The sequence below is a fragment of the Lepisma saccharinum genome, chromosome 23 (assembly GCF_977018435.1).
Source record: "Lepisma saccharinum chromosome 23, izLepSacc3.1, whole genome shotgun sequence".
Classification (NCBI taxonomy): Eukaryota; Metazoa; Arthropoda; class Insecta; order Zygentoma; family Lepismatidae; genus Lepisma; species Lepisma saccharinum.
Genome location: NC_139251.1, coordinates 44,588,564 through 44,603,869, shown reverse-complemented (window position 1 = coordinate 44,603,869; position 15,306 = coordinate 44,588,564). Strand labels below are relative to the sequence as shown.

At 39.9% G+C, this 15,306-nt stretch overlaps 1 protein-coding gene across 3 annotated transcripts in view; it reads right to left on the bottom strand.

Annotated features, from left to right (window-relative positions):
- The window catches only part of LOC146005264 (uncharacterized), a 374,131-nt gene extending 359,123 nt beyond the window's left edge, over nt 1-15,008 (bottom strand). For all 3 annotated transcript variants that reach the window (XM_083144366.1, XM_083144364.1, XM_083144365.1), the window contains exon 1: nt 14,968-15,008. The gene's annotated coding sequence lies outside the window, so the exon portion shown is untranslated. The remainder of the gene's footprint in view (nt 1-14,967) is intronic.
- Nucleotides 15,009-15,306: the final 298 nt, after the last annotated feature.

Genomic DNA, 15,306 nt, shown 5'->3' with positions numbered 1-15,306 from the left:
GGCAATACTGCCACTCTTATGCATTGTTATTATTTCTTTACTCAAGAAGTGTCAGCCTATTTTCAACGCAACTTTGGATGGTTGTAGGAATGTACGTACCACTGCTACATACATGTGTTCTCATTCACTTTAGTCTATTGCGGTGACCATAGAGGCGTGCCGAATGCCATTTTTTAAAAAAATCATTCTTATTTCTTTTTCAACTTCCTATAGGTGTTTTTCACCTACGTCACAAACTGTTGCATTGTGGGATCGAGCAGCCATGATTGAGGCCAGTTCTTGTAGACATACGGAATACAAGCGGGCGGGCGGGAGATTTCAATCTTGTTTGACTACGATAGTACTGTGCAGTATTCTGTTGTTTAACACAAACTCACGTTTATAGTCGATTTTTCCGAGAATGAACAGAAGGTGCGCTTGACGGAACGGGACTCGATAATTGTTGATATAGAAGATACCACGTCGTCTGGTTGGCGAAAGCAAATCGTGCCAACATTAATGAACAAAGCAAACATTGCAGTGTGTGCAGTGAACATTTCCTCTCAGGTAAGTTCATATACCACCTTTCTCTGTGACTTTTAGTATAAATGGATCGAACTGGTGTGTTTAATCATACTTGCAATAGTGTTTCCTTGTTTCTTTTTTTGGTAGAAAGCTGTTGATACTTCCCATAAATTTGACGATAAAAATGATAATATTCAAAGTTTAATTCAACTTGATAATTGTACTTTATTATTTATTATATTTCGATCGTTAAGACAAACTGTTATTAATTGTTAATCGATACACGAGAGAAGGTGTAGGCTTTGCGTACTGTCAGAAAAGAAGAACACTGCTATCAAAGTATCCCAAATCGATTGATTGATTTGGTTTATATTACTTCGCATTTATGCCAGTTTTGGCTAATCGTGAAGACGAGGCTGAGTGTTGATATGTTGAAACTGATATAGCAAAACTTACAAAAAACACCCATGCTCAGGATGGGAATCGAACCCGAGACCCCTGGCATCGTAGCGCGCTGTTATAACCACTCTGCCACCGAGGCCGGTATATCCGAAATTGTTAAAGCAAGGAGTGAAATTACTGTTTTCGAGCACCTCAACATTTTAAGTTACAGCGATTGAAGAAATCTTAAAATGAAACAGAAGATAATGGCGGAGCCTTGGAATTTACAGTTAATCTGTACTGGATGCCAATATTTCAAGCAGAATCCTAACCACTAATAAATATGAAAACAAATTGATTCCAGGTAGCTGGATCAAGTAAATAAACACGCGTTAACTAGAATTGGCCGCCAAAGGATTAGGCCCATTTTCATTTCGTTATTGTCCAGTTCATATGGATCTACACCGCAAAACTCCATATCTTTCTCTGTCAACTGCGCAAAGAGTGTGAACATATGAAAAATTACGCTATTTCCAGATGGCACGCCATTGTGCAATGTTACAGACATTTTGGCGCAGGTGTAACGAGCGCTACGTGGTGGGTATTTCCTTGCAGACGACAAACAACTTGGCCACGAACATGGAGGCGGTGCGAATTATAACATCACATGAAACACACCTGTAACTCTAATTATTTGGTATAAATTTCACCTCCACTAAATGTCCTGTCATTTCGAAGAAAAACAAAACAGATTTAATCTCTATACGACCTTTAATTGTCGATCTACGTTTTTTACATCGCTGCAAGTTTGAAAAGCCCCTGCTTTGTAAAGTTTAACAAAAATTACAGTAAAATCAAGTACATCACAAACATGGTTCAAGAATTTCTAACGATACTTGACTTGCGTCACTTTTATAACAATAACCATTGGAACGGATATTCTTGAGAACACAAACAAGACTATAACTTGAACAATTACTAGGGACGTTCAATATATAAGTTTCCCTGTGCTATAAAATATTGTATAAAGAAATGCCATTAAAAAGAAGCACATGGTTGACAAGCACCATCCTTCGTCTACAACGAACAACAATCGATTCGTTATCAGACGTGAAGGCGCATGCGCTCAAGGGCGAAAAGTTAATGCTTGTTCGGAAAACGCGGGCTCGCGTCATAAGGAGTTCAGAAGCTAAGGGCGTTCTGCTTATGGACTTTTTGGAACGAGGAAGAACAATTAATGCTGACCGTTATTGTCAAACATTGGATAAACTGAAAAACGCAATTCGACATAAGCGACCAAGTCTCCTGTCAGCTGGTGTCATTCTTCTTGACGATAACGCTCGCCCTCACTCAGCAGTGCAAACACAACACAAAATTGAAGAATTGGGGTGGGAACGGCTGCCCCACCCTCCATATAGCCCCGATTTAGCACTGAGTCATTTCCATCTTTTTCCGGTGTTAAAGTCTGAATTGCAAGGTTACCGTTTCGAAACAGATGAAGAAGTGAAGCGTAATGTGAGAATAGTGCTCAATACCCAGAGCCCTGATTTTCTTACAAAGGGTATGGACAAATTGGTGCAACAGTGTGACAAATGCCTGAATTTCTATGGGGATTATGTGGAGAAGTGAGGAAGGATCCTCCTACACATGTATGTATAGTTTTCTAATGTATCATAATTATTTTTTTTACAGCATACGGAAACTTATATATTGAACGACCCACGTACACGACAATTGTGTTCCTACACTCTGTCCAAGGAGTCTGTGGAGCAAACGAGCGAAAACAAGTCCTCAGTGCAAGTAGCACTCGAGAGGGCTCGAACAATGAAGAAGAGAGAAGTGAGTCCATGGAATATACATATACAGGGTGTTCCGCGAAATTGATTAAAACTTGCAGGGTGGATGGAGACTTGCCTAAGTATCAATATGAGATATGGAAACCTGGTCCGGAAACGCACCATTAAAAAGTTATGAGCCAAAACTATTTGGGACTTTATATGACAGCGGAGTAAAACTGAAAGACGCCGCTTGTAGATTTAATACGGAGGATATCGTAGCACTCTACGACGAAAACCTTACAGTAATTGTTCAAAATGGCGGTCCCAGCGTATCCCAGCTCCGTCGTATCCACTCAGGAGTCGTTCTGACGATATAGCAAGGATTCTTGTCAACAGGTCCTCCTCACTCAAACGATTGGGTGCTGAGCCGAGGGACACCCTTTGCATCCCGTCCTGGCAAGAATCTTTGTTGCCTGTAATATCGTCAGAATGGCTCCGGGGTGTTACAGCAGATGCGACAGAGCTTCTTGCGATGCAATCGTGCCGGTATCGACGCTCGGGGCCTCAATTTTGAACAATTACTGTAACATTTTCATCGTAGGGTGCTACAATACACTGTAGGAACGTCCGTGTTCAATATACAAGCCTTATCTGTCAGTTGTCTAATTCCACTGACATATAAAGCCCCAAATAATTTTGGCTTAAAACTTTTCAATGACACGTTTCAATGACCGGGATTCCTTATCTCATGTCAGCTGATTATCCGGCGTTGCCCGGGTATTTATTTATCCAAATCTTGTATTAGACAGGAAAATAATGAATTATACTATAATGTAAAATGTAACTAATTTTGAATGGCATCGTGAATGTCACCAATAAGCTTAGCCACTCCGGAAACTATGGACTCCACACACATCTAGGTCACTTCTGGCATTTTATTTTTCACCCCCTCTCACGCCCAATGCCGATAGGTGATGAACTTGGAGTTGAACCGCATTGGGAGTGTCACGAAAACTATGGATTCCATTCGCAACACAGCCTGAATGTTAGACAACCCGAGAAACACTATCCTTGTGCGGATTGCATAGAGTCACGGATGTCTGTCCGTGCGGAATTTAATATCGGTGGTTCTCGATTATTTTTACATGTCACCCCGTACCACCCCACTCCTAGGGGTGCCAGGGGTGTCTTACCCTCATAGTATGTATTTCCAGGTTGCAAGTGATACGTTTGCCAAGTTTGGTTGAAATCGCTCCAGGCGTTCGAGAGTTACTGCTGAACAAACAAACACACACATATACATCCATTTTTATATATATATAGAGAGAGATTAGTTTGCAAGTTTGAATCAAGGTCACGGAAACACTCTGTATATTTGAATTCATCTACAATTATTACTTTATCATTTATTCTAGTATTATTTTCCCAATTCCAGCGCATCGATCTTATTCTTCGTGTTTACTATCTTTATTATTCGATATGTGGTTATGGCTCGTCTTTATTCCTTCAGCTTCATATTCTCTTTCCTTTCGCTCTTATTTCTCGCTGTTCCCGTCACCGTATAGTGGCGCTGGCGCTTTCGTGCACATACACAGCTTATCCATTTGATAAACGCCACAACAGGTGCTGCAAGCGAGGTGGGGGAGTAATGCGTAGACTGACAAGGCTGATTTATTGACTTTGCACCAGAGGGGGTGGGGGTGGCTGGGAGCAGGAACAAATGGTATCCGATGAGTCTCGTTCTGTGTGTGTCAGTTTACTGGACCAAGAGATCTTGACTGATGCATAACTCGTGTATCTTGCTGGTGTATTTCAACTGAACGTGGGAGTGCAAGTCAGTGACCCACGCATTTTCACTTCTACCTGACATGGTAGGTGAACGAGAAGCAGTCTTTGAAGGCTGCCCTTTTAAAAAGAAAGGTTACACGTGTAGAATCACGGGTGCGTATGGCACGATATTGTTCGCTAATTCACAAGAAAGAAAGAAAAAGAAGACAGGTTTAAAAAATTGGAATCTTCTATTAAATAATATGGGCAAGAGGATCCATGTCATCGTTTTGAATTAATTTAAAACAGTTTTTACTTCCATATAAAGTTTTCCAAAAGCAAAGAGCGCTAACTACTGAAGTAGCCCAATGAATTATTTCAACGAGTTCAGGATGTATTTAATTTGTTTTGTTAAAGAGATAGTGTAGACAAAATAAACTCTTTTTTTTGCGTTTACCTAATAAAAATCATATTCGGACAATTACAATTCGGATGAAAGGACTTAGAGGGTAAATTTACACCCTCCCGAGCATTTGATGGTACAGTGTACCTTCGTGCTTACTATAGGTATTGTCTAGTCTTACGGCAGGCGGGAAGTGCGGAGCGCGGAATACGCCGCAGACCAACCAGACAACAGTGTTGGCGCCGAGAGTTACGACGTCGCAGGAGGAGGTGCTGCGCGCACCTCGTTCTACAGGCTGCTGTGTTTCTTATCGCGATGGGTTTGTCGCTTACCAGCATGTAGACCGCCCGCCGTAAGACTGGGCAAGAGCTATAGTTTATACTGAAATTTTTGAAGTTGTATTAACAAGAATCATGACGAGTTATTTTTAAGATTTCGAACAAAAGAAAGCTGTAATGCTATCTGCTTTCTTTTGTTTTTAGAGTACTTAAGTATATTGTTTCAAGAAATGGGTTTAAAACAGTCATACAGAAAAGTAAGGGCAAATATTATGTCTGTATCACTTGTAGATCCTACGCTGTGGGCTTCTAATGGTTTCGCAGGTTTTAGTTATTTATGTGACATTTTTGTCCTTGAGGTTAAAGCATAATTTTAACATTTTCGAGGCGAATTTGTAATGGGTTAATACTTTTGAATTTTAGTGTACAGTCACGTTTTCAGAGACAATAATAGAGAGAACAACGCTACATTTGAAACAATATGAACGTTATTCCGGTCTCTGCTTAGGTCAAGAGATGGCGCAATTGTTCATGATACAGCAAGTCTCTTGAGATGCAACGTTTTGTCCTGCTATGGACACAGAATGTTGACATTTCAAGCACCAGATAATCATTTTCCAGAGGGATATGGACAGGTCTTTGTTTTATTCTGAATGCAACAATCTTCTCAATTCATGTCGACAAAGTTTCGTGGTAACTTATTATTTATAAACAAATGAAATATAACAGACTATATATGTAACATTAACAAGTTGGCGTATGTTATTGATGGTTGGGTAGATACGATTTGGCTGTTTGGTCCAAAACTTTATCGTTTTGCTTTGCATGTTGTCATACAACCTTTCTTGGTCTAGTACAAGATCAAGTACAACCTTAGTGACAATGAAGTTCGACCAGTCACAAATATAGGAGTGCGTTGTGAAAGAAGGAGAACACATGCATATGCTGAACATATTTTATTCAGCAGGCTACATGGAACAAAGGAAAACATAAATTTCCGCTGCAACGCAGCAATGTATGGTGTCCATACAAAATAAAACATTTTCGTCCATCTACACGTGACATTAGAGGGGATCCTGTTTACCATGGTGTGGCGCCGCCCCGTCGGCGAATAACTGTGGCAATGCGTCGGGGCATGCTGCGGACGAGTCGTTCAAGGTATTCCACATCGATGCGGTGCCATTCCTCCTGCAGGCAGGCGATAAGAGCAGCCACTGTCGTGGGTCCCCTCTGTTGCACACGTCGCTTAAGAACACGCCACACATTCTCAATGGGCGAGAGGTCGGGACTCGATGGTGGCCATGGCAGAGTTCGCACGTGATGGCGAGTCAACCATTCTCTTGTCAGCCGCGCTGTATGAGGCCTGGCATTGTCGTGTTGAAAGATGAGACGCCGCCTGTGGAACAGGTAGGTGCCTTCGCACTGTGGGAAGATGCCGCTCCAGTATGCGTGTATAGGCGTGTGCATTCACAATGCTCTCACAGACGTGTAGTGGGCCAACCCCAGATGCCGTCATGCATCCCCATACCATCACTGACGCAGGTTTCTGTACCCGACGTGCATAACATTTTGCTTCATTCTGTTCCTCCTTCCGACAAATGACTGTTTTCCGTATTTTCCCATACACAACATTGAAAATGGATTCGTCCGTCCACAAAACCCTGTTCCACTGCCGAAATGACTATCCCCGGTACATTCGTGCCCACCGTAGTCGATTGCCTTTGTTCAACATGGAAAGGAAGGGTTTACGTTTCGCCTTGTACACTCGGTAACCGCATCGCTGTAGGTAACGGCGAATGGTTCTGGTTGACACTTCAATGTGAAAGCGTTCTCGAGTCCACAGTCGTAATTCGGCCACAGAAACATGATTGTTGGTCTGGATATAGCGACTAAATATCCGTAGGTCACGCACGCTCAGCAGGCGTTTTCGACCGGGGGCCTTACCTGGCTCTGTAGTACCCGTATTTTGGTGGTGTTTGATGATGCAGTGGACGGTTGACTTGGGTAAGTTCAGTTGGCGCCCTATTTCCCGTTCACTGAGTCCACCCCGTTGCAACTCCACCACTCTTCTCCTCACGGTGTTGTCAATAGGTTTGCCCCTGGCCATGGTGATGATGCACTGCGGTTCCTCGGTGCACAGCACGCGCTTATATACGGCGGACTACCTTATCGTGTCCGTGACATCATGCTTCCGTCGAATGCGCCATTATCTGGAATTTCCCGTATGGGTCTTGTGCCTGGTCGAAGTTCAATGTCACGCGTATAGTTCCACGTTTTCGTTCTTTACGTGACCTTGGGTGCAACATGCTGGGATCACGATTCTTGCCTGCTCACACACCTCCTCTTACACACATGTGTCACTTCTGCGGGTCACCCATTCCACCGTCTATGCATCTGTGCATTTAATCACGTATTCCTTTCTGGTCGAACTTCATTGTCACCAAGGTTGTATCTAGTACCAGTATCGTATCGTCCTGTCCTGTTATGATGAGTTATTTCAAGTTCGGTATTGTTCTGTTTCAATGACAATGGAAGAATGACAGAAGCAAGACGCTTCAATTTCGTCAGAGAGCATCGTACGTAAAGTGTTAGTAGTGTAGCGCCACCTCAATAGATGTCTCTGTCTTGCCGTCTTCTCCTAAAGATCAAATATAACTACTGCACATTTATCTTATGGTTACAAGGAAAGGAATTAAAATGAAATCCTAAGTAGAAAGATAAAATGAACATGGAAAATGGTTACAACGATCACGACTAATATAATTTCATTTGTGATATTAATCTCATAAATATTCATAAACTTGCGTCAAATATACATTATTCCATTAACTTTATGTAATGAGGTTGTTACCTATGTACCTTGGTTGTTACAGAGAACATTAATGTGAATACTAATACTAAAAAGCTAAAAACAAAATATTAAGCCTGAAAATATTTAAACTAACAATGTGTACTGTACTGAGGCGCCGGAGGAAAGTGTGAGTGGAGGTAGTTTCAATATCATCCGGCTGGTAAATGCTCGATCCATGGTCGTTTCAATGTCATCCAGATAGTGGGCGCTCAATTCACTGTCGTGCCAATGGCATTAAGATAGTGTGCTCTCGATCCATGGTATTTCAATATCATCCAGACAGTGTGCGCTTGATGCACAATCGTCTCAATGTTATCCAGACATTTTGCACTCGGTCTACAATCGTTTGAATGTCATCCACATAGCGTGCTCTCAATTCACGGTCTTTTCAATGCCATCCAGATAGCGTGGGCTTGATTCAGGTTCGTTTCAATTTCAGCCACAAAGTATGACCTCCAACCACATTACAATATTTACAATAAATATTAATGTTTATATGTTCATTACTAGCATTTATTCTCTTTGTCTGCGCTGTCTGTGGGCATTTTAAAACCAAGCTGATCCAACGTAAAGAAGATCAAAGCTAGAGAAAGTAGTCTCTTGGGGGAAGAGGACAAATATCCTACGTCCTGGCTCACAATGCTTCCTCGTAAGCTTCTCCCAACCTCTCCTCTCAGGGCAAGTGGCCATTCGGCGACCGCATCACAACTTCTTCCTCCGAAAAGAGCGGCGAATGATTCCATTCAAGGCAACGGTGGTTACAAGAGCACCGCCCTATCGATCAGAGATCGCGCAAACCTTACCTTCACATCTTTCGCAGCTGTGCCATTGCGAAACAGGCATCCTCGATGCCTGTTGGAATTAATATTTGATCACGGCGACCCGATATCTTCCTGATTATGTCCTCAATGGTCGTCTTATCGTTTCTCGTTGCCTCATAATAATAAGAATAAGAATATACATTCCTCACAAATAGTTTTGAATATTATTATATTAGGCAATAGGTGGTAGGCACGGTGGCTTATGTCGGCGAAAACACAAGAACGTCCAGCAAACAGACTGATACCATGTGTTGTTGCATTCCAAGGCTGTGTCTATCACCTAGTAACTAAAACTTGCTAATGAAGAGACGATACTGAGCCTGGCATATGGAACACTGTTACTTAAATACAGGGTGGTACATTTAACCCTTTAAAAACAAATACGGATGGTGAAACGCGAACATAACACTGGTACATGTATCACGTATCTGTATGCTTTATTTGTGCTTTACCGTCTGTACGATATATCTTTGGAATGTATGTTTCCATACTTATGGACGACCCTACATTGTAGAAATATCCATTCAAAAATTCACTTTCAAAGGGTAACTGCTAATTACTATAGCCCGGATTTGTATGTTATAACATAGTCTATTCCTTTCTAGATACATACCTTGAACAGGAAAATGTCAACGAGTTATGTAACTCACGTGATTTTGAATAAGTTTTATGCTACATATTTTACATATTTCCCAGGATATTATATATTTGATATATTTGCTAATTACTTTACATAAATCAACATGTTTCGGTAAATGTTTCCTATCTTGATCCTTTTTTCTATATTTTTGATCTCTGAAACATGAAGAAAATTTGTATTTCATGCGGTCATATTTTCTAATTCATGAGATGCATAGTGCTTACGGTTACATGGAATTGACTGCCAAGTCAAAAGACAGGCTGAAGACCAAAAAAATTACCAAATTTATCCAAAGATGCAGGAGTTTCTACCCCCGGTCACATATTTTCGTATCGCATTTACGTTTAGCCAAAGTACCTATAAACTTGGCACAGGTGAACTAGAAAGCTACTTTCTTGTACGTAAAAAGTTACACAATATGTTCCCTTGTGCAAAAAGTACAAAAGTAGCTATGTGTTGACATTCGATTTTTCTTTTCGTAGAAGCTTTGTTTCACAAATTGTTTTGAAAGTTACAAAGAGATCTCTTTGCCTAAATGCAGTCGGATATTTGACTGACAACTGCGTCGAATTTGAAAGCTTCAAGTGTTCAACAAGGCTGCGCTGCTTTAGTAGGTGGAGTAGCTCAAACGTCAACAATACTCTGACAACAATACTAGAACCTTAGTTTATTGCTGTTGACTTGCATTGTTGTCATGCATTGCCTACTTGTTGCTGGGTTTTTTGAGTTTATAAATTTGACACAAATTTTAATTTGAACAACTTATATCCTTAAAATTATGTTGCATACGTTTAAATAAAATATATATCTAGCAGAATTCTTCAAATTGCTTGGATACTCGACCATAATTAATATTACATATTCTTTGATGCTACATATTTAGCTACATATCCTTTTGATAATATATATTTAGGTACATATTTTATCGATTATTGCTACATATTTATGTACATATTTTGTACCTTGGTATTACATAAAAATCCGGTGTCTATTAATTACTTGATAAAGTAACTGTCTCCGTTATACTTACTGTTTTTCAATTGGAAAAGAAACGTCTTACTTTTAAAGTAATGGAGTCACAATCGACAAAGTAACTGTCATAGGCAGCATTCAATTTGAAAAGTAACTATTACAGTTCAATTACTTGCTTGGGGAGAAACCATACCTATTATAGTTGCTCTACTCAACTGGAAAGATGAAATCAGGGCTTCATTAAGGAATGAGTTAGTTACTATTATATGATTGTAAAAGGTAACAGTCATGCAGGAACAGATTTTTTAAGTTATCTCTAAATAATTACAAGCAATCAGTGGCGTTTCCAAGGGAGCTTATTAGAGACCCTAACTTGTCTAAACAAAACATACAATGTAGCAAGAATAGACGACGTAACGCACTCTCATACAACACTCCTAGACACTATTTGCGAGCAGTGACATCTATTGGCTTATCTTTGAATTTATTCTCGTATTGACTCCTATGAACAATGTAGAGCTTCGTGTGGGCTCCGAAAATCTTATATCTCTGCTGTGTAAACATTTGTCGGTAAGTGAATATCGTTTGTACTAAGTATTGCATTGTTTAGAGCGGTCAGCTTTTTAAGTTGCTGAGCCGTATCAAAAATCTGGAACCATGGGCGTAGCCAGAAATTTTTGCAGGGGGGGGGGGGTCGGGTAAATGATAAAAGTTGAATCGTAGAAAAATAATAAGTAATATTACCACGGCTATAAATGCAATTATAGGGTCATTTCATGTTAAATCAACCGATAAAAAAATATTTTTGAATCTTTAGGTTCCAGATTTGTTTAGGTTTCTTGTTTATACATTGTACCTATCAGAAGCACAAAAACGGCCAAATTTCAGATTTCTTCGACTCTTATTTCAGTTATTGACTTTCAAAAAAGCAAAAATCACAAAATTTGACGACCTTTCAAATATTTAAACAGCTGTAGATCAGAAACTATTTGATATTGAGAGCTCAAATTGGTGTCATTCTCATCTGCTTTTAATGAGCTTTAGCTAATTTTAAATGCAACATGACTGTGGTATTTGAATTTTGTAATTTCTAAAAAACTTGAAAAAACTGCTACGCCCCTTGTGGGTACGTACTTACATGCTATTTACCACGGGTACAGATATCTTAATCTCAGGGGGATAGGTTCTTTATTTGAGAATTCCAAATAAGAAAGCGTTTTAGAGCCAAGAGGATATAGTTAAATGCGGATCTATATTCTGAGAACTATACAAAATACAGAGAAAAAAATATATAGCGACATTGAAATATATCGAAAATTTACGTCGGTTACATTCTTCTTGAAAGGAAATCTTCTTCTTCTTTCTCTTCGTAATTATGGAAAGGCTTCTTCTTCTTCTCTCTCTTGATTATAGAATAGGCTTCTTCTTCTTTGACTATGGAAAAGGCTTCATCTTGTTTTGATTATAGAAATAAGCTTCTTCTTCTTTAATTATGGAAAAGGCTTCTTCTTCTTCTTTGATTATGGAAAAGGCTTCTTCTTCTTTTATAATCGAAAAGACTTCTTTTATTATTTCTTATATATATATATATATATATATATATATATATATATATATATATATATATATATATATAAGAAATCTAGTTGCGTCGTCTCGCTTCCTTTTTTTTATGCCTTATATAAGTTTTCTTTCCCTTTCCCCGTTTCTTTGGCAAACGATACAAGCTATACTTATATAAAGGAGTAGGGTCGACTAAACTGACACTAGCGCCACCTCCTATGTAACGACCAAAGGGGAATAACCAGGATCGCTAATAACAAGCGCTGCCAATGGCCCGGTGCGACTAAAAAAGAAGCGCAACCGTAAAGTGCTTCGGGGCGTCTAATTGACCACAGCGCCACCGGGGAACGGACAAATGCAAAAGCTGACGATGTTCTCCTCGTCGAGAATGAAAAAGAAATTGAGATGAGATACCTATCTGAATGTATTTGCTCACTTAATGACTTTCCTAAACGTTTCATATATGGCTATATTCTTAATTCTTTTAAATTACTATATACATCATTCTATTTACTTCTATTATAGTATTTGAACTCTTCTTTTATATATTTCTCAATTTACTATAATATATATAATCCATCTTCTCCGCTCTAAGTTTTTTATAATCTCCTTCGCTCCTATTTATATAGCGTGCTGCCATCTCTTGTCGATTCCGAGAAACCATTCCTCCTTGCAACTTTCATTGTGTCGTGTGAAACTGGCACGTGACAAGACGTTTTTTTTAAATCGCAAAAACACCATTTTTTTAAAAAAAAAAAAATCGATGTTTTGAAGACATCAATTGACTATTTGTGTGCAACATTTCATGGGACGGCAATGGGTTCCTACGGAAATTAATTATTTTGTATTGTAATGTGTGCAAAGGTGGCCGCGGTGGCTCAGTCGGTAACGCGTCTGACTACCATGCTAAAGGTCCCGGGTTCGATCCCCGGCCGGTTCAAATCCGGGAACTTTTCTAACGGTGGAAGCGGCCCCGGCGCCCACCCAGCGTCGAATAACATGGGTACCTGGGGGAAACCCTGGGGGGTAAAGGCGGTCAGGGGCGTGATGCTGATCACATCACCCCCACTCACGACCGGATCAAGAAAGTGTGGGGCGTTACCCCCACACCCCCTATACGCCTTCATGGCGTGGTGCTATGCACAGGGGAGCACTTTACCTTTTTTTTTTTTTTAATGTGTGCAAAATTTGCTAAATTTGTCGACTTCCATGTTAAAACCATAACTATAAGCTGAGTGGTTGATGTTCAAGTCTTAATATTAGTCTATTTTATAATTTTTGGACTACAAATAACATGAAAATACCTCAAATTTATAACTTTTAATATCAAGTAAGCAAATTTGTAAATGTACGAGGGGAAGTCATAAAATAACAGGAATCTTTTTCTAAACTTCATCAAGTACAACGAAAATTTGTGTTTCGGCACTCAAAAAGGTTCCTTAGGAACACACCATACAGGTGTCGTGACGATCGAGCAGTATGCGCCTGCGCAGAAGTGCGTACAATATGGCCGCTACACTGTTGACTTGCACCGTAGAAGAGCAACAGAGTGTTATTCGTATTTTGAGGTCAGAGGGAGTAAAAACCTTCTGAAATCTATAGCAGAATGAAAGTCCAGTACGGAGACAATTGTTTATGTCAGGAGAAAATGTACTAAATTAACGGATTCGTTTATCGATCTGCTGTTTCATTGCCTCAGTTGCCATGCAGACTGGCCTCCCACTCAGGTGTCCATCACTGGCATTTCGTCTTCAGTATTTAACATACACTCTCCCCTGAGTGTATCCGTACTGAACCTTCATTCTTCTGTGACAAGAATGAAGGAAGATCGCAGACCTAGACACGCGCTGGATACCAGACCAGAAGGCAAGAGGGGAAGAGGATGACCAAGAGTTCAATGGGAAGAGTATGTGGAAAAGATAGGAAAGAAGAAAGGGAAAACAATGCCGAAAGTCCGAAAACTAGCCTTGGACCGAAAAGTGTATAGGACGTGGATTTTGGAACCCGACGATTAATGGCAGAAGAGGATGGAAAAGAAGAAGAAGAACAGTATAATCGAAAGATATCCCTTCCATGGTGAGTCTCTTCGGACCCCAGACAAGAGTAGTTACAAAATATCTTGCCAGAGAGCTTATGTTGTTTGCTCCCCTTTTGTTTATTCTCAGTGTGAGTTACAAGGTTGCCAAAGCCGGTTGTATTGTTTACATTTGACGATTCATGTCTTTGTACCAGCTGTCTGGGGTCCGTAAAGACCCCACCATGGTATTTGCTTAACCTTACTTGTGTTCTTGTGTGTGACAATTTCCAGCTTTCTTCACGTTCTATTGTGACTCATGTCCTAAATTTTGTTTTCGTCTATAGTTATAGTGATTGCAATTTGTTGTGTGTTGCTTGAACCAAGAATTAGAGAAATACAAGATTTTGAAGAATATTAATTTATTAAGTGTTTTTTTTAATTGGGGTCCGAAAAGACCCCACCATGGTATTATTGATTGATTTGTTGTATTAAGTCCACTTTATGCACAGAAAGGCTAATTGCGACTGGACCTACAGTTTAAAGTGGGATCCGAACCACTTGTGCCTCCAACGGATATCGAACCCGGGACCCCTTGATTACAAGACGACGACGCTACCAGTGCGCCATTGGGGAGGCTTATTTCTGCCATGGTAGTTAAGGAATATCAAGACCATTAACAAATTAAGTACATTAAATTCAGGGGTGCAACAGTGCTTGAGCGTCAGAGCCTGAGAATCATTCATTCTGCATCGAATCACCGATGTTTTCTGTCTTTTTACTTGTCCTGTTCAACTATCTCCCCAATTAATCTCACGATGCTGGGTCAGGAATGAGGTTTCGGAGCTAATACAGGTGATCGAACCAGGGACCATTCGCACAAAGGGCGAGAGCACTACAAATGAAATTGTAGAGAGAGAATTGTACAAGCGGTATTACCGAACTGAAACAACTATAAATGCAATAACTGACTGAAATTATATTTTTTATCTTACCTTAGCTCCAGAAAATGTACTTCCACCACATCCAAGACAACAATAGTTAGAATTTACGTTCTGCAACACTGAAAAATAGAAACAAAACGCTTCATTAGTTTGATAGCAAGACAAGACAAATACATCAATATTGTCTTTCCTATCCAAACTTGTAAACTGAAAAATAGATTCTCCAGCTCTACTCTCACAACTAAACTCCAATCGCCATGTTAAGAACCAGAAATAACCTCTTTGAAATCTCGCATGGAAGAACCAACATAGCGCAAATAGAAACCGAGGATGTACAAGTGTTCAACTCAGTCTCTAGTAATAATCCTAATATTGATCTATTCAGATTTA